The sequence below is a fragment of the Salvia miltiorrhiza genome, chromosome 3 (assembly GCF_028751815.1).
Source record: "Salvia miltiorrhiza cultivar Shanhuang (shh) chromosome 3, IMPLAD_Smil_shh, whole genome shotgun sequence".
Lineage (NCBI taxonomy): Eukaryota > Viridiplantae > Streptophyta > Magnoliopsida > Lamiales > Lamiaceae > Salvia > Salvia miltiorrhiza.
In genome coordinates this window covers 11,625,221-11,645,541 of record NC_080389.1, presented here as the reverse complement: position 1 = coordinate 11,645,541, position 20,321 = coordinate 11,625,221, and the positions used below count along the sequence as shown (strand labels likewise).

The 20,321-nt window shown below is 40.4% G+C and overlaps 2 long non-coding RNA genes across 2 annotated transcripts; one reads left to right on the top strand and one right to left on the bottom strand.

Moving 5' to 3' along the window:
* Positions 1-7,615: 7,615 nt before the first annotated feature.
* On the bottom strand, positions 7,616-9,425 carry LOC131017720 (uncharacterized). Its single transcript, XR_009099820.1, has 2 exons — positions 8,458-9,425; positions 7,616-7,869 (listed from the first exon to the last, which is right to left on the bottom strand). It is a non-coding gene; the product is annotated as an uncharacterized LOC131017720 (long non-coding RNA).
* A 4,412-nt stretch (positions 9,426-13,837) lies between these two features.
* On the top strand, positions 13,838-17,388 carry LOC131017701 (uncharacterized). Its single transcript, XR_009099799.1, has 4 exons — positions 13,838-14,004; positions 14,092-14,147; positions 16,321-16,385; positions 16,972-17,388. It is a non-coding gene; the product is annotated as an uncharacterized LOC131017701 (long non-coding RNA).
* Positions 17,389-20,321: the final 2,933 nt, after the last annotated feature.

The following is a 20,321-nucleotide window of genomic DNA, read 5'->3' as shown; positions in this document are numbered from 1 at the left end:
CTGTGGATCCATAACAGGGCCATCGCTCACATCCGCACCCTGTTCATCTTTCTTAGACATAGTGACAAAGAAAACAAGAAACGGTTAGTGAAACAAAATAAAAGGACCTCACCACCTCACAAACACTCGTGTATCACTCAAGATGAAATCACTCAGCGCTCGTGTATCACACAATTCAACGGCTTTTTTCACTCTAATAATCTCACTCTCTCGTGCCTTTTTCCACTCAAATTCTCTCTCAAGGAATCAAATTCCCTCAATCTACCAACGGAACTCAAAGACCAACTGTACCAACGAGATCGCCCAAACTGTCTCAGCGAGAGCACTCAATGAAACGTCCCACAAGAGACCACACCAACAACACTAAACGGATACGAAAAGATGGGAAAACCCCCAAACAGAAAGAAGACAATCAGAAACGCAGACTGAACAACCCAAAAAGTACTGCGCAGAAATAGGCTCAAAACGCTCTATACTACCCAAGGACTCCAGAAAACACAATGAGAAGTAAACGAAAACCGAAAAAAAGTGTACGCAGAAACTGTCCCAAAAGGCTCTATACTACCCAAGGACTCCAGAAAACACAACGAGAAATAATCAAAAATCGAAAAAAATGTACGCAGAAACTGCCCCAAAAGGCTCTATACGATGCCAGTGAAACTGTAGGAACAAGATGTTGCAAGAAAATTTTCGGAAAGGTTGTGTGTAAGTCGTATGATGATGGATGTGTATAAGCGTGTATGTTTATGAGTAATTCAGACCACCCCAGATATTATGGTATTGAGCACAGCAGAAGAAAAATCAAAGCCCTAGGAATTATAAACAGACAGCGGAACAGAAAACTAGGACAGAAAACGGAAACCCTAAAACGGAGAAACTGAAATCAGTAGATGGAACGAAAATTGAACAGATGAAACCTAAATGATACGAAAACGAAAACAGAAAACGAAAACGAAACCTGGATACGAAACGCGGCTCTGGTGCCAAATGATACGATCCTTGCCGATCGATCGAACACAACGCACGCGGAAGACTGAACTGGAACGAAAAGGGTGGAAATCCCAAAACCTCGGAATCTAACCCACGGAATGATTTAGGCGAACGGATCCCTAAACCCCAACGTGTAGTTGACGCAGCAACTCGGGGATGCTGAATGACACCCGACGAGGGTTGGTTGTTCTCGCCGTTGTCGATAAATTGAATTCGTCTTGGAAAAATCAAGAAGAATTCGAAACTCTCAAGAGAGAATAAAAACTCACAATTTGATTAAAGGTAGGCTGAAAATTTCGTCCAACACAAAGCCTTATATATAGGCAAAGTAAAGACTAAACCTAACTTGACTAACAAGCAAAAAGAAGCCCTAATTTCGAAATTCACAAGGCTGCCAAACAAGGCCCTTATTAATTCGAAAATAACAAAGCCCTTTAAACTAATGGGCTGCGAAAATAACAAGACTGAAATAAATAAATGAAGTCTTCAAAATAATTAAAATCTTCAAGCTTCGGCCCACTCGCATGTAATGAGATTAATTAAGCACGGGCTCAATTCGCCAACTCCAATGGGTCTCTTCATCAACTCTTGAGCCCACACTTCTTGAACTAAGCTCATCAAGCTCTCCTTGAACTTCTTGGCTCGTGCTCTTGTAACCGGACCAACAGGAACATGCACCGGGTCTTGCACCAACGAACCTTGGGCTGCATCAACCTCTTCTTGATCATGGTGCTTCCAAAGGACTTTTACTAAGGGTATCGACTTATTCCTTAGTACTTGAACCTTCCGATCTAGAATAGATTCGGGTCTCTCTTCATAGCTCATATCTGGGCTGAGGATAACGTCGTCCCTTTAGATCACGTGTTTTGGATCATAAACATATTTCCTCAATTGCGACACATGAAACACATTATGCAAATTCCCAAGGCTTGGCGGTAACGCCAGCCTGTAAGCTACCGGGTCCACCCTTCCTAGGATCTCATAGGGTCCTATAAAACGGGGTCTAAGCTTACCCTTCACGCCAAATCTTATAATCCCTTTAAAGGGAGAAACCTTCAAAAAGACTTTATCCCCACACTCAAATTGCAAGTCGGTTCAACGTTTGTCGGCATAAGACTTCTGTCTATCCTGGGCTTCTTTAATACGCTGTCGAATCTGACGGATGATTTCGATCATCTCGCCTACTGTATCTGGCCCCAAGATTCTTCTTTCGCCCACTTCATCTCAGTAAAGCGGCGATCTACATTTCTTCCCGTATAATGCCTCATAAGGTGCCATGGCGATAGTTGCTTGATAGCTGTTGTTGTAAGCAAATTCGATTAGTGGCAACACACGCTCCCAATCTTCTCCTTTATCTAGCACGACAGTCCTTAACATATCTTCTAGCGTTTGAATTGTCCTTTCGGACTGACCGTCGGTCTGTGGGTGGAAAGCTGTGCTGAAATTCAACCTTGTCCCCAATTCCTTTTGCAAGCTTATCCAGAATCTGGAGGTAAACTTAAAGTCTCTGTCGGACATGATTGTCTTTGGTACCCCATGTAAACGCACGATCTCCTTGATGTAGAGTTGGGCTAACTTATCTGATCCATACGTGATAGGGATAGGCAGAAAGTGTGCACTCTTCGTGAGTCTGTCAACAATGACCCATATTGCCGTCTTACCTCGTCTTGTTTTTTTTTTGCAATCCTGTAACAAAGTCCATTGCAATATCGTCCCACTTCCATTCTGGAATCTCCAAAGGTTGTAGCTCACCGTAAGGTCGTTGGTGTAAAGCCTTTACCTGCTGGCAAATTAGGCACTTTTCGACGAATAAAGCCACGTCTCGTTTCATTCCTTCCCACCAGAAATTTTCTTTTAGATCTTGATACATTTTAGTGCTTCTTGGGTGGGCGGCATAAGGAGTGTCATGGGCTTCGCTCATGATCTTGTTCTTGAGTTCATCATCATGAGGGATGCATATTCTCTTATCAAAGAAAATAGCATTGTCGGCTTCTTCGTGATAGTTCTTAAGATTTTCTTCTCTTATCTTCGCTCGTAATTTCTCCAATTTATCATCCTTCCTTTGAGATTCTACCACCATTTTCCGCAAATTTGGTATAATCGCTACCACCCCCGCTATTGTAGCAGGTGGTTCTATCACCTCTAATCTCATCCTATCAAAATCTCGTATGAGCTCTTCTTCCCTTGTAAGGATGTATCCCAGTTTCGATGGGACCTTGCGGCTCAATGCGTCGGCTACTACATTGGCCTTCCCTGGGTGATAATTTATACCACAGTCATAGTCTTTTACTAGTTCGAGCCACCTTCGCTGTCTCATGTTGAGATCCTTTTGCTCGAAAAAGTATTTTAGACTTTTGTGATCGGTGTAAATCTCACACCTGACACCATATAGATGATGTCTCCAGATTTTTAGTGCGTGCACTACCGCCGCTAGCTCCAGATCATGGGTCGGATAATTCAATTCGTGTGGCCTAAGTTGCCGCGATGCATATGCAATCACCTTGCCTTCCTGCATCAAAACGCATCCTAATCCATTCTTTGATGCATCCGTGTAGACCACATACTCCTTGTCTGGTTCCGGAATTGCTAGCACTGGCGCCGTAGTTAGCTTTTCCTTGAGCAGCTGAAAACTTTCTTCACACTGGTTAGTCCATGTGTATTTAATTCCCTTTCGGAGCAATTGCGTCATCGGCCTTGCTATCTTGGAAAATCCCTCAATGAATCTTCGATAGTAGCCAGCCAATCCCAAGAAACTTCTGATCTTGTTTGGGGTAGTTGGCGACTTCCACCCTTGTACTGCTTCCACTTTGGCGGGGTCCACCTTAATACCTTCTGAAGACACAATGTGTCCCAGAAATGTAACTTCTTTGAGCCAAAACTCACATTTGCTGAATTTGGCATAAAGGCGTTCATCCCTTAGCATTTGCAACGCAGTTCTCAGATGTTCCTTGTGTTCTTCTTCATTCTTGGAGTAGACGAGAATATCATCAATAAACACCAAGACGAACTTATCCAAATAAGGATGAAATACTCTGTTCATGAGGTCCATGAACACAGCTGGTGCATTTGTTAGTTCGAACGGTACAACTACGAACTCGTAGTGACCATATCTTGTTCGAAAAGCCGTTTTGGGTATATCTTCATGTCTAACCTTTAGCTGATGATACCCAGACTTCAAATCGATTTTGGAGAAAACACTTGCGCCCTTGAGTTGGTCGAATAAATCATCGATTCTTGGTAATGGATACTTGTTCTTGAGCGTTAGCTTGTTCAGCTCTCGGTAATCGATGCACAATCTCAAGGTGCCATCTTTCTTCTTGACAAATAGCACCGGCGCTCCCCATGGGGACACACTAGGCCTGATGAAGCCTAGGTCCAGCAACTCTTGTAATTGGATCTTCAACTCTTCAAATTCCTTCGGAGCCATTCTGTACGGTGCTTTTGATACTGGTGCCGATCCTAGCTCTAGATCGATGGTGAATTCTACTTGTCCACTTGTCTATCAGGTGGTAATCCTGGCAAATTTTCTGGGAAAACATCTTGAAAATCCCGCACGATCTCTACATCTTCCATTGTCTTTTCGGTTTCAACTCCCCCGTTCAGGTATACGAGGAAGGCTTGGCAGTCTTTCTTGTTCATCATATTTCTTGCCTGTAAAGCTGAAATTATTGGCACTCTGTTCTTCATGCGTATCCCATGGAAACTCAAAGCATCCCTTCCTGGAAAGTTGAAAGTGATTCTCCGCTCTTGGCACAATATCGTGGCATAGTTTTCCGCTAGCCAGTCCATCCCCAGGATTATATCGACGTCTTCCATCGATATGACGTGCAAGTTGTTCGCTATGACCTTAAACGATCCTATGGTTAGCTCTAGGTTCGAGCAAGCATGTGTTACTACTGTCGCCCCTTCTAGGGTGAAGAAATTCTCAAGTCCTGATTTGTCTTTTCAGGTTGGAGCTTTAAGGTGTTTACACATGCATTTGCAATGAAGGAATGTGAGGCACTCGTGTCGAACAGAAGTATAACAGGCGTGTTGAGTAGCGTATCCATACTAATCAGGTTTACTTGGTTGCTTCCTTGTTTAATCTTGTGCATGGCATAGGTTCTAACTTAAGGAAGTTGCGGTGGATATAGTAGTTGTTGGCCTAGAATGACCCTAAAAGGTTGAGTTTGACCCGAGTTGATTCGATCTTCACATTCCTCCTTATGGCCTTACTTGGCAATCTTTAGCAAAATGATCCTTCTGACTATATTTAAACAGGTATTATTATCATCCAAACATACACCATAATATGACTTGGAAAACTTCGGCTATAGAGGTGTCCCAAGCTGGCCCTGATTATCCTTAGCAGGTACTACGTTTATTTGACGTCCTTGCCCCTGCCTTTGGGCACTATGTTTCCTACCAAGTCTTCTTGTCATTTTGACTATCATAGTAGTATCTGTTGTTGTTGTTATTGTTTCCTTTTCATTACCTTTTTCCTCGATCTTTTGCTCCCTGAGTTGAGTTTGTGTCGGGCGATTCTCGGCATAACTGTCTTGCCTTCAAATCTTTGCTGAGTACTTCAAAGTATGTAAACTCACTGTGGTCAGTGCATGCCATTCTTATCTCGTGCCTTAGGCTGGGGTGAAAATTTTCTGACATATTTTCATTGTATCCACCTATTGTAGGGCATAACGAACATGTCGCGGATGCTACGGTCGTACTAAGTCTAGATATCTTGTTTTGCTTCAAGTTAGTCATTTTCGTTTCCGTCCTATAGCAGCTATCAGAAATATATATATCGTATATCTCTGCCTTAAGGTCATTTCTAAGGCGATTATGCCAACCCTTGTTGAGTCATCCCTTTTCGTTTTGCCTTCCACCAAAATCTGCAGATTCAGTCAACAGGAATGCGACACAGGAAGTCATTCTTGGCGGTATGATGGAGGAAAGAAAACATCAAGGGTCTTATCCATCGCCTTAATCCCAAGATTACTATCAATTGGATTTCCCCAATCCAATCTATATACACGAGATTCACTTGAGAATAAATTCCCTCGTCCTTTTGCGGCGGTTCATTTGCTCCTACCTCATTCCTAGGGCTCATCAACGGGGCATTCTATTTCCAAAGACCAAAATGGTCATCGACCCATTTCTTACTACCTATCACATACATAACACTTTCCTGTGAATCTATCTTAAAACTATCATAGACCAAATAACTTAAGTCCTTGTACACAAACACTATATTACGGTCTCAGTTTGAACTCTGAATTTCTATCACAATGAGGGGTCGATAGTACTCATAGGACAAAGACTAATCTCAACTAATTTAAACACAATAAAACACAGCTATACGAAGCTATAGTTTGGGTGATATGCTAGGTCAGTATACCAATACTTCTTAGTCTTATCGGTCAAGGGGATCAATTATGACAACTCAAAAGTTGCAAGGCTCAAAATCAACACAACATCAAAGCAAGGTGGTGTAGAAACTGTTTAAGAGATTCAAAAGGACAACCAGATGGTAGGAAATGATTAACTACAAGGTCGAACAAAATGACCTAGAGTAAGAACCCATCTGGCTTTTCAATCGGAAGTTAAAACACATGGGTTTTCAACCCAAAAGACGTCTACTGAGATTTGGATCATGTGGACTGGCCAGGTCCAACATCATCACCTCCCAGTCACATGGGAAACATCGTCCCGAACTTAGAGAGCCATGGACATACTGTACATGTCGAAACATAAGTTTCATTATGACAACTAAACTTATCTTAAGGTTCCCTATCCTATTGACCTCAAACCCCAAACCCCACCTAAGACATATATATACAGACATACGTATACATGCAAAACACACTATTCTTAAAATCTATCGTGTAGCAAAATTCGATTCGATGTTCCGTCGCACGTGAGCATTCGAACGTAGAGACTATGGTTCAACCTTTGATGCAACGTTTACCTTGAATTCGTCTCGTATCATCATTTTGTGCTTTTCCTTTACCTCGTACATATCTTTTCATTCCTCTTTGTAGTTCAAAAGAACCATGGTTTTCTTGAGGGAGCTGAAATGCTCTAAGTTCTCTTTCATTCTGCTACATCATCACTTTAAGAATCTAGATTGTAGAGATATCCTACTAATCTAGTAGTCTATGTTCTTTTGAAATTGTGATCATGCAACTTATAACAATCTATGTTCTCTGGGAAAACATATGTCAAGTTTCTATCATTCATCTTATCATAACATCATAGACTGCAAAAATATGCCATGAAAGGCAAAACATTCAACATTTCATCATAGCATGCTCTTCACATAAACATCTACATGAAGCAGTTTAGAACAATAACATCTTTAAAACGTTGAAACTGCAGTTACCTTTTTCCCTGATTGAGCACGATGCAATGGAGTGTTGAGCGGTGTCGTATGAACCCATGTAAGTCTAGTGAATTAAGCTAGACTCGACTCTTTAGAATAAGGTTTCTAGGGCCAGAGCAAACGAACTGCTCTGATACCATTCTGTCACAGCCCACTATACCTAAGTACGGATTAATCGGGATTATGACTCGGGGTGGGAATTAAGAAACGGGAAAGAAAGAAAGTTTATTTGTGACTTAAACACTTTACGAAAAAGATATTCATTTAAAGCAATTACAATATATATATATATATAACTGCTTGGGTAATTACAAACGTTCATATTAAAATACTAGACCCATGTGACATCATCCGAAATAAAATAGTATTAAGTTCTTATAGAAGCGATAATAAAAATCAGAGGGTTGCAGCGGAAATACGTGTGAGTTATGCATATGAAGATACATACTCAAGGTTTCATTACTTAATCATTAAAAGAGAATCCGCTCAACACCAATCCATTCCATCGCCTGCTCAACCTGCACATTTAGAAATACATGCAGGGCTGAGTATAAAAATACTCAGTGGGCACAAGCCGAAAATACAACATGCATACATATATAAATTGAACTGCCATAACAGTAACACACATGAATTTTCGTGAAAGGCATGTGCTTACTAAAACATTTCTTTCATTTTCATAAAGGTGGATGCATCCCATTTTCAGTCTATATGATCCATATCTGTTCCTTTCTGTCACGCGCCGGGAAGGAGGCCTCCTTACCACGGACGCCAAGACCGGTCGCAAGCGACTCGCGGTCTCCATGAGTGTACACGTTAACCCTAGCTAGCGACCTTTGTCTAGCATAGGATCCCAATTGGATTTCCTTTAAAGTTGGCGAACCAACACAGATAGGATACATATAAAAACATAAACATTTTGGCAGTCAATCATTTCATAAACATTTCATTTCATTTCATGAACATTTCATTTTCATAAACATTTTCATAAAGGGCATAATAATAAACTGAAATTAACAGTTAAAATCATCTCATGCATATATTCGTATAAGAGGCCTACGACACGCAGGGGATCTCTATATACGTATAGTAAAAGTAATGCCTACCTTAAACGTTCTTAAAGCTGGCGTGGAGTCGTTTCTTCTTCGGCTTCACTTTTTGTCGCCCGGACCTTCATTGATGAAGAGTCGATAAGTTCGTGAAGAAATTGTCATAAGACAAAGTCTAATTTTACGAGCCTAGGGTATCTTTTAGTTTTAGGGTTCTAGCATCCATAATTCGTTCCATTAAAGACAGTCAAAAACCAACATACCTCGTCTAATCACATAACAAACAAGATAAAAGAAATCAATATCCTTAACTTAATATCATTTTAAAAAAAATCACATGCTCACATAAGCAATAAAATCATGCACCATTATTCGTTTATATATACTTTAAATAAGTCATTTTAAATCCCATTGAGGTGAAATAAAAACATTTTAACCATTTAAAACCCATACTCATAAAGCCTTGAAATATTATAATAAATGAGGGCTTAATCCCAAAATACTTCTTTTAAGGTCCATCAATAAATTTAAATAAAAGAACCGGCTTCATTTAAAATAAATAGTCCCAATCTTCAATATTAACATTTTAATCAAGAGATTTAAACCCACTAAATAATTTAATGAAAATTGAAACACTTTTTTTTTTTTAAGAATTAAGGCCAAAATTCGTAGGCCTATAATTAAATAACAGCTCAAAACTTAATTAAAATTGGGCCCAAACCTATTAAATAAACCCATCAAATTTTTTTAAAAGCAAAAAGGCCCAGCAGCATAAAAAAAATAACATCGGCCCACTTTTATCTAAAATTTTCGGCCCACACCAAGATAGAAGGGCTTGAGCCCAAAACCTAGCCCAACCCTAATCCTAAATACATGTACACACAACACACACAACATCAGCCATTTTGCTCTCTCTACCTCTCTCGGCTCTCTCGCCCCTCTCGTTTCTCTGCTCGGTCGAGTGCGGCGCCGCCTCCGGCGTGCCGCCTCGCCGGGCGTCTCCCCTCCCCCTCTCATCCTCTCGGCATATCTCCTCTCTCTTCTCTCTGTTCTTTCTTCACCTCTCTCACTCTGCCTCGCCGGAAGTCAGCCGCACGCCGCCGCCTTCGTGTGCCACTGCCGCCTCCGCTGTGGCCAAGCACGGCGCCGTCTGGTCGTCCCCAGCCTTGGAACAGGGTGGCAGAGGCCTCTCCGCCGCTGCATGTGCCTTCTCCGACCGTTGTGAGAAGCCCAGCGTCGCCACGCCGCTTCCCCTGTCCTCCGCCGTCGCCGGAAAAGATAAGTCTCCAGCCACTCTTTTCTCTCTCTTCCCTCCCCCCTTTTTTTTTGTTTCAAAACTGAAATCCTAAACTCTCTCTCTCCTCTCCTCTCTCGTCTTGGCAGAACAGGGACAGGGCGGCGGTTGCCGCCGCGCCGTCGCCGGCCGTGAGCAGCCGCCGGCTGCTCTCACCTCCATCTCTCCATTCCCGGACACACACACAAGACAAAGTACAAGAACCCCCAAATTTTCAGTCCAGAAAACACAGATAGAGCAAAGTTAGGGTTTTTCCCAAAACTGTTCTTTCATCAATTCATTCTTGTTTATTCTCTAAAAAAAATCAAATCTTGTACTTGTAATAGTTAGAAGTGAAGTGATGATGAGTGTGTGTGTTCGTTGCTGCCTTCTTTCTTTCCTTTTTTTTTTTTTTTTTTGATGTTTGATGCAGAATCAAAATGATGTGGGGAGGTATTGGAGTAACCTTGATTTGGTGATGTTGTTGGTACAACCTTATTTATGCAGAAATTAGGGATGGATGTAAGAATAAAATTCTGAAATTTAATGGAGAGATAACAAAATTAATTACCTCCTTCTTGATTTGGATACTTGAAACAAACTTGAAATTTTCTTTGAAGGAACCGTGGGGAGTAGAAGGAAAGAAGATGATAATTTAGGAGATTAGAGAGAGAATGTCTTAATGAGGAAGTGGAAATGGATGAGAGAGAGAATGAAAATAGCTTAATAGTTAAGCTAAGTTAAAGAGGAGGTATTTGGCTAAATTAATAAAATAAACAAGTGGGATGTGGTAAGATAAGGACCACTAATTAAAACATGTGGATGTCAAATAAACAAATTAAGAAAAATTAGTGGACAAGATATAACATTATATTTAAATAAAACTATTTTAATAAATAAAATGATCTTTAATAAAATCATTGAAATAAAATCCTTGATAAAATAATATCCCATTTGAAGGGAATTTTATGACTTCATGCCCGCTTTAAAAAAAAAATCTATGTGGCTCATATAAATATGCACAATCCACTAATTAAACTTGTGCACCATATTTATATATATATATATATATATATATATAATCCTTAAAAACTCAATTGAACTCAAATCATATATAAAAATAAAAAAATCAAGCGCATCAAACACACATATAAATTAACTAAATCACATCAGATAAATCAAATCAGTTTTATTATTAATGGATGCCGAACCCTAATTATTAATAATTAAGCCTTTAATCAATGATTAAAAGCCGGGATATGACAATTTCTCTCTTGAGAATTTCGAATTCCTCTTGATTATTCCAAGACGAATTCAATTATCGACGTAACGGCGAGTCAACCAACCCGATGCATGCCATGGAGGCCCAAGTTACGTTGCATATGTGGGCTGATTTAATAGAGTCTTTTATTTTGTTTTATCTTATAATTTTCGTGGGTTATGTTAGGGTGGCTGAAATTAGGCCTTAGTTGAGTCAATTTTGAGTTTTATACCTTGTTTTGACTAAGGATATGTTTCCTTATTAGATTAGGAGTTATTTTCCATGTTTATTCTCTTAGTTTGGTTAGGTTTTCGCATACCTTATTTGTAGTCCTTATGATGGACGAAAATTAGGGCTTCTTTGCTTGGTAGTTAAGTTGTTTCCTTCTTAGATTAGGGTTAGTCTTTGCCTATATATAGGCCTTCTTATGTTGGACGAAAATAAGCCTACTTTGATCAATAAACTTGTGAGTTTTATTTCTCTCTTGAGAATTTCGAATTCCTCTTGATTATTCCAAGACGAATTCAATTATCGACGTAACGGCGAGTCAACCAACCCTCGTCGGGTGTCATTCAGCGTCCCCGAGTTGCTGCGTCAACTACACGTTGGGGTATAGGGCATTCAGTCGCCTATATCATTCCGTGGGTTAGATTCAGAGGTTTTGGGATTCCATTCCTTTCCGTTCAAGTTCAGTCTTCCGCGTGCGTTCTGTTCGATCGATCGGCAAGGATCGTATCATCTGGTATCAGTTTTCCAGGTTTCGTAAGGGTCGAAATTATCCAGTGTTTTGTTTTTCTGTTTGGGTCTTTACGTTCTTGAGAGAGTATGAGTGTCAGTTCTGCAAATCACAGCCATCCGGCAGTTTTTGATGGTTGCAATCGAGATACAAAGTGTCGTACATGTCAAGGTTTCGGATCCAATGAGAGCGAGCATTGGGAGAATCTCTTTCACACGAGAGTTCTTGTCCAAGACAAGTTGTGCAGTGTGATCATTGATGGCGAAAGTTGCACGAATATGGTGAGTCAGTTCATGGTGACGAGATTGGGGCTGCCCGAGTTGAATCACCCCAAACCATATCGTTTGCAATGGCTGAATGCGCCCGGCGTCGTCGAGGTCACCAAGCAAGTGAAAGTGTCTTTTAGCTTGGGGAGGTATGAAGACGAGGTTTTGTGCGATGTTGTTCCCATGCAGGCGACCCATATTTTGTTGGGTAGACCGTGGCAATTTGATAGACAAGCTACTCAGGATGGAGTCACCAATAAGTACTCCTTCGCGTATAAGCAAAAGAAGTTGGCACTTGTTTCCCTTAGTCCTCAACAAATTTATGAGGATCACGTGAAACTGCAGCAACTGCACATGGAGGCGGATGAGGAGATGTCTAGGGAGCAGCCGGTAGAGAAAAAGGAGATGCAGGTTGAAGTGGAGATTGATAGAGAGGTTGTTACTCTCCAAGGTGAGGAGACCGATCCCGATAGGCCACAATTGGAGGAGACCGATGAAGCAAAGGCAGTTGTGGTGGGCATCGATCGAGAGGTTGTTGCTATTGAAGAAGAGGAGCCCAATCTTACATTGCTGAAATTGCAGGATTCACGTGAGAAAGTGCTTGAGGAATATGTTCCAATTCCTTTGGAAGCAACGGTTTTGCTGATCACGTCTGCAAGTGAATTCTTTTGTGATAAAGCGCCGATGCATGCTACATGGCTGTTCGGAAGAAAAGTGAAGCATGGCAGTATTTTCAACAACAAGTTCTTCATGTTCAAGGTTCAAGAGAAGTCAGAGTTAGAGCCGAAGAAGAAGAATAATGCACAAGGGAGAAAAGCTATGGTCCAACAGTCAATTAATGCAAGGAACGAAAATTTGATTTTTGATCCCGGCATTTGGATTGACGACTTGGATTTGAGGACAAATCCCTTTCAAGAGGAGGGGAATGATGCATGCCATGGAGGCCCAAGTTACGTTGCATATGTGGGCTGATTTAATAGAGTCTTTTATTTTGTTTTATCTTATAATTTTCGTGGGTTATGTTAGGGTGGCTGAAATTAGGCCTTAGTTGAGTCAATTTTGAGTTTTATACCTTGTTTTGACTAAGGATATGTTTCCTTATTAGATTAGGAGTTATTTTCCATGTTTATTCTCCTAGTTTGGTTAGGTTTTCGCATACCTTATTTGTAGTCCTTATGATGGACGAAAATTAGGGCTTCTTTGCTTGGTAGTTAAGTTGTTTCCTTCTTAGATTAGGGTTAGTCTTTGCCTATATATAGGCCTTCTTATGTTGGACGAAAATGTCATATCCCAATTTTTAATCACTGATTAAAGACTTAATAATTAGGGTTCGGCATTCATTAATAATAAAACTGATTTGATTTATCTGATATGATTTAATTGTTATATATGTGTTTTGATGTGCTAAATTCTTATTATTATTTGAATTCGTTTGAGATTTAAAGGATTATTGAGTAGTCAATAATTATTATTTCGGATTATAACTGACTTAGCAGAGTCATGTTATTTAATTTATATACGATAGAAATAGTATTTCTATTATTTACTTGAAGTCGTAATTAATTTTCGACTTATAAAACGAGTTATAAAATATGTAATTTATAGAGAGTTATAACGAAGCTTCGTTATATGAGAACCCGAAATTAGTATTACAAATACAGAATAAGGATTTTATTCATCACATTCATCTAGCACCTACACATTTCCACATCCATCTTACTCTTAAATAAATTGATGGTGTTGGAAACACTCATCATATGCCAACCATCCCACTAAACACTCATCATATGCCAACTATCCCACTAAACACTCATCATTTCACTAAACACTCATTATTCCACACACTCATCATTCCACTAAACACTCTTTACACCTTCTTTTGCCAGCCATCTTCACACTTTAACATCTCAACATGCAATTAGCTTTTATTTAATCAAAATCAGCAACCAACATTCCTCCCATTCCTCCTAACATTCTGATCCAAGCTATACGTTCTTATGCTTGAATTATAATTCACTGATTCCAGCTTTCCAAATCAGTTTCCAAGATTTCCCAAAACAAGAAAGAGGTAATAAACGTCCATTAATTCTTCCAATTCTTTCATAGTTTTCAGATCCAAAATTTCATTGTTAAGCTTGGCTGAATAAATTCGCAGATCCAATTTTGGTGAATTCAGAAAGAAGATTTTCCTCATTTCCTACTCATATCAAGGTTACCTCCTACTTTACTTTCTCCATATATTCATTTGTTAAATTACAAAACTATGATTCAAATGAAAACAGATCGAACACACACATCCATTACCATTTCTTTTAGACTATTATTGCTTCAATTGCATCAGCTTATCACCATCAGAGAACCACCAACAGAATAATACACACGCACACATTTTACTATATTCTCTAATCTATTACAAGTACAGATCAGTTTTTGTAAATAGAAATGAATGATTGAAAGAACAGATTTTTAAAACCCTAACTTGTTCTATATTTTGAATCTGGACTGAAAAATTTGGAGAGTTCCTTGTGTTTTGCTTGCGTGTGTGTTGTTCGAATCGTGAGAGGGGAAGGAGGGAGCAGCAGACGGCTGTTCGGCGCCGGCAACGGCGGCGCGGCGGCAACTGTCGTCCAGTCCCTGTTCTGCCAAAACGAGAGAGAAGGGAAAGGGGGGAGAGATTAGATTATAACAAAAAAGAAGAGAAGGGAGAACAGGGGAGGGAGAGAGAGAGATAGGAGGGAGAACTTATCTTCTCCGGTGGCGACGACGCGGCGGCATCGGCAGCGGCGACGCGGCGGCGGAAGCACCGAGCTGTTCCTGGTCGGCCGGAAAAGAGGAAAAGAGGGGGAGCTCAGATCTGGAGCCTACCTTCCCGGCGACGCAAGGCTCGGCCTCCACCGCGATTCCAGCCAGACGAACGACGGAGGAGGCGACGGACGGCGGCCGAGCTCCTTCACGGCGAGGCGCATGCATCGATTCCGCCGAGGGAGGAAGGGAGAAGATGAGTGAGCAGAGGGAGGCGCCGGCAACGGCGGCTTTGCTGCTGCTGTCCGGCCAACGATGGAGAGTGAGATGGAGAGAAGGGCGGCGGCCATGGCTGTCCTGTGGTCGCCGGAGCAGCTCACGGCGGAGCTCGCGAGGAAAACAGTGAGAGAGAGACGATCGAGTGAGATAGAGTTGAGGGAAGAGGGCGAGAAGTGAGAGGGAGAGAGGGAGGTAGAGCCGCCGGCCTCCGGCGACGGCGCGACCGTCCGGTGGCGGCGGCAGGCAGGAAGCCGAGAGGGAGAGAGAGGCGTAAGAGTGAGAGAGCGGCTGATGATGCTTGTGTGCTGATGTGTGTGTTTTGTATATTTATATGTGTGTTATAGAATTAGGGTTTAAATTTTAGGATTTATTATTTTATTTGTGTGGGCCGAAAATTTTATAAAAAAGAAAGAGAGTGGGCCGATTTTTATTGCTATGTGGGCCGATTTTATTTTAATTCTGCTGGGCTCTTTTTGTTCTTAATTGATGGGTTTTTATTTTAATTGTGTGGGCTAATTTTATTTAAATGGTTGGGCTATTGTTTTAAATATAGGCCTACGAATTTTGGCCTTATTTCTTAAAAAAAAAAAAAAAAAAAAAAAAAATGTTTGAATTTTCACTAAATTATTTTTGTGAATTTAAATCTCTTGATTTAAATTTTAATATTTAAAGTTGGGATTATTTATTCTAAACGAAGTCCATTCTTTTATTTAAATTTATTGATGGACTTTAAAAGAAATATTTTGGGATTAAGCCCCATTTATTATATGATAAAATTATTTTCAAAGCTTACGAGTATGGATTTTTTTTTTAAAATGGTTAAAATGTTTTATTTCATCTCAATGGATTTTAAAATGTTTTATTATTTATAAATGAATAATGGAATTTCTTATTTATTTACATGATAAAAAAAATGTGGAATTGTGTTATAGAATGATTAAGTATATGATTTACTTTATCAAATGAGCTTGAGATTTAATTGAGATATTAAATTACTAATCATGTGTTTATAAATGATTTATTTATTTAAGTGATGAAAATGTGCGAAGTATGAGAAAGCATGATTTATAATGATTAAATTTTCAGGGTGATAAAATATGGCTTGTTCTTAATTGATGGAGTACTTGACTAAATGACGGGTGTAGAGGGAGGTTATGGATTATGTACATGTTGATGTTCGAATAAATGGGATCGAACCTATATGATAGTTACATGATAATTGGTTACATTTTATTGATTGAATGAAACGAGATTAATATGGATGCTAGAACCCTAAAACATTAAAAGATACCTTAGGCACGTAGAATTAGACTTTGTCTTATGACAATTTCTTCACGAACTTATCGACTCTTCATCAATGAAGGTCCGGGCGACAGAAAGTGAAGCAGAAGAAGAAACGACTCCACGCCAGCTTTAAGAACAATTGAGGTGGGCATTATTTTATTATTACGTATATAGAGATCCCCTGCGTGACGTAGGCCTCATATGCGAATATATATGCATGATATGTTTTGACTATTTATTCAGTTCTTATGAAATGCTTATATGTTTAATGCCCTTTATGAAAATGAAAATGTTATGAAAATGAAATGTTTATGAAATGATTGACTGCCAAAATGTTTATGTTTTTATATGTATCCTATCTGTGTTGGTTCGCCAACTTTAAAGGAAATCCAATTGGGATCCTATGCTAGACAAAGGTCGCTAGCTAGGGTTAACGTGTACACTCATGGAGACCGCGAGTCGCTTGCGACCGGTCTTGGCGTCCGTGGTAAGGAGGCCTCCTTCCCGGCGCGTGACAGAAAGGACAGATATGGAACATATAGACTGAAAATGGGATGCATCCACCTTTATGAAAATGAACGAAATGTTTTAGTAAGCGCAGGTCATTTATGAAAAACCCTGTGTGTTACTGTTATGGCAGTTCAATTTATATATGTATGCATGTTGTATTTTCGGCTTATGTCACTGAGTATTTTTATACTCAGCCCTGCATGTATTTCTAAATGTGCAGGTTGAGCAGGCGATGGAATGGATTGGTGTTGAGCGGATTTCTCTTTTGATGTTTATGTAATGAAACCTTGAGTATGCATCTCCATATGCATAACTCACACGTTTTTCCGCTGCAAACACTCTGAATTTGTTATCGTATTGTGGAACTTATTACTCCTTCATTTTGTTTAACTTTCATTTGGGGTTTAGTCGTTATGGCTGGCTCGTTTCTTAATTACCCAAGTGGTTATATATATATATATATACCACTAGTTTGTTGTTATTAATGTTGGTTATTTAGTAAATCCCTTTTAAATTTCCATTTTTTTTATTGTTCACCCAAGTCATAACCCCGGTTAACCCGTCATTGGGATAGTGGGCTGTGACAGAGTGGTATCAGAGCAGCTCGTTTGCTCTGGCCCTAGAAACCATTTTCTAAAAAGTCATGTCTAGTTTGATTCACTAGACATACGTGGGTTCATACGACACCGCTCAACACTCCATTGCATCGTGCTCAATCAAGGAAAAAGGTAACTGCAGTTACAATGTTTTAAAGATGTTATTATTCTAAACTGTTTCATGAAAATGTTTATGTAAAGAGCATGCTATGATGAAATGTTGAATGTTTTGTCTTTCATTGAAATGTTAAATGTTTTGCCTTTCATGGCATATCATTGCAGTTATGATGTTATGATAAGAGAAGAATGATAGAGAATTGACACATGCAAGCTTTCCCCAGAAAACATAGATTGCTATAAGTTGCATGATCACTATTCTAAAAGAACATAGACTACTGGATTAGTAGGATATCTCTACAATCTAGATTCTTGAAGTGATGATTTAGAAGAATGAAAGAGAACTTAGAGCATTTCAGCTTCCACAATGAAACAATGGTTCTTTTGAACTACAAAGAGGAATGAAAAGACATGTACGCGTTGAAGGAAAAACACGGGATGATGATACAAGACGAATTCAAGGCAACCGCTGCATCAAGGGTTTGAGCATAGTCTCTACGTTCAAATGTTCACACGCGATGGAACACCGAATCGACTTTTAGTACACGATAGATTTTAAGAACAGTATGCTTTGCCTATATATATGTATATATTTGTGTACATGTTATACGTGGGGGGTTTGAGTCCAATAGGACATAGAACTTTAAATTAAGCTTTTGGTTTGCCAGTACGAACTTGAGTTTTATTATTATGAATAGTTGTCCACGGCTTTCTAAGTTTGGGATGATGTTTTCCGTGTGATTGGGAGGTGATGATGATTGGACCTAGCCAGTCCACATGATCCAAATATCAGTCGACGTCTTTTGGGTTGAAGACCCATGTGTTTCAACTTTCGGTTGAAAAGCCAGATGAGTTTTTACTCTAGATCATTTTGTTCGACCTAGTAGTTACTCCTTTCTACCATCTGGTTATTCGTTTGAATTTCTCAACAAATTTTTCTGCACCACTTTGTTTGATATCGTTCAAGAATTGAGCCTTACAATTGTTTAGTTGTCCTAGCACCCTCTTGTGATCAATAAGGATTTAGATGTTTTGTTATGATGCTTTCATGATTAAATCAAGAGGAATATGTTATGAATTGAGGTAAGGAATATACTGAGGATCTTTTATTTTTGAAGCACAGAATGCCTCCCAGAAGAGCCCCAAGAAACAATGTGGGAACCGCAAACGAACCCCCACGAAGGGTTGAGGAACTTTTTCTTAAACAGAGCCCGCCAACATTCAACGGGACCGGCAACCCGACTGATGCCGAAATCTGGATTAGAGCAATGGAAAGGATTTTCGACTTTCTTCACTGTACTGATCAAGAGAGACTCTCTTGTGTTGCATTCCAACTAACTGGGTCGGCAGATTTTTGGTGGGAAACCAAGAAGAGGGCAATGACCCTCGAACAATTGGAAAACCTAACTTGGGAAGACTTCAAGACGGAGATCTACGATAAATACATTCCCAAGAGCTACAGAAAGAAGAAAGAGACGGAGTTTTTCAATCTGAAACAAAACAAGATGTCCGTGACGGAATACGATCGCGCTTTCTGCGACATGTCTCGCTATGCCCCTCATCTGATCGACACTGATGAAAAGATGGCCGAGAAGTTTCGTTCAGGCCTTAGGCATGAGATCAAGATGGCGCTTGCTAGTCATGGTGATCTCACCCACTCTGAAGCACTTAGCAGAGCCCTGGATGTTGAAGCAGCAATGCCTGAAGACCGCCCAACCCAGACTCAAGCTCCGGGAAACAACGATCGTGGGAAGAGAAAATGGGAAGGCAACAACAACAATAATAGGGGTTACTACAACAACCAAGATAACAAGAGGCCATGGCAAGGAAACATGATGCCACAAAGGCAATGGCAAGGACGACCAGTCAATCCAGGATCAGCTGGAAACAATCAGGGCCAGCTCAGGGCACCTTTATGTCCCAAATGCTCCAAGTCACATCACGGCATATGCTTGGCTGGCAGCAATACCTGCTTTAAGTGTGGCCAGAAGGGCCATTTTGCCAGAGACTGCCAAGGAAAACCACAAGGAGGAATGAGAGGGCCGAATCAGCCGGGCCAAGTACAACCACTCAGGGCTATCCAAGGCCAACAGTTACTCTACCCACCACCACAGCAGCAGTATCGACCTGCGGCACGTCCACCGCAAATTCCACAGGCAAGAGCCTATATGCCTTGCACAAGAATAAGCAAGGAAACAACCAAGGGAATTTGGCAGGTATGGGCACATTACTTGACACACCTGTTATACTTCTGTTCGACACGGGTGCCTCGCATTCTTTTATTGCAAGTGTATGTGTAAAAACTTTAAAGCTCCAACCTGAAAAGACTAATCAGGACTTGAGAATTTCTTCACCAATAGGAGGAATAGCAGTAGTAACACATGCTTGCTCGAACCTAGAACTGACCATAGGATCGTTTAAGGTTATAGCAAACAACTTGCATGTTATATCGATGGAGGACGTTGATATAATCCTGGGAATGGACTGGCTAGCGGAGAACTATGCCATGATATTGTGCCAAGAGCGGAAAATCGGTTTCAACTTTCCAGGAAGGGACGCTTTGAGTTTCCACGGAATATGCAGGAGGAACAGAGTGCCGACTATTTCAGCTTTACAGGCAAGGAAGATGATGAGCAAGAAAGACTGCCAAGCCTTCCTCGTATACCTGAACGGGGGAATTGAGACCGAAAAGACAATGGAAGATGTAGAGATCGTGCGGGATTTTCAAGATGTTTTCCCAGAAAATTTGCCAGGATTACCACCTGACAGACAAGTAGAATTCACCATCGATCTAGAGCCAGGAGCGGCGCCGGTATCAAAAGCACCGTACAGAATGGGCCCGAAGGAATTGGAAGAG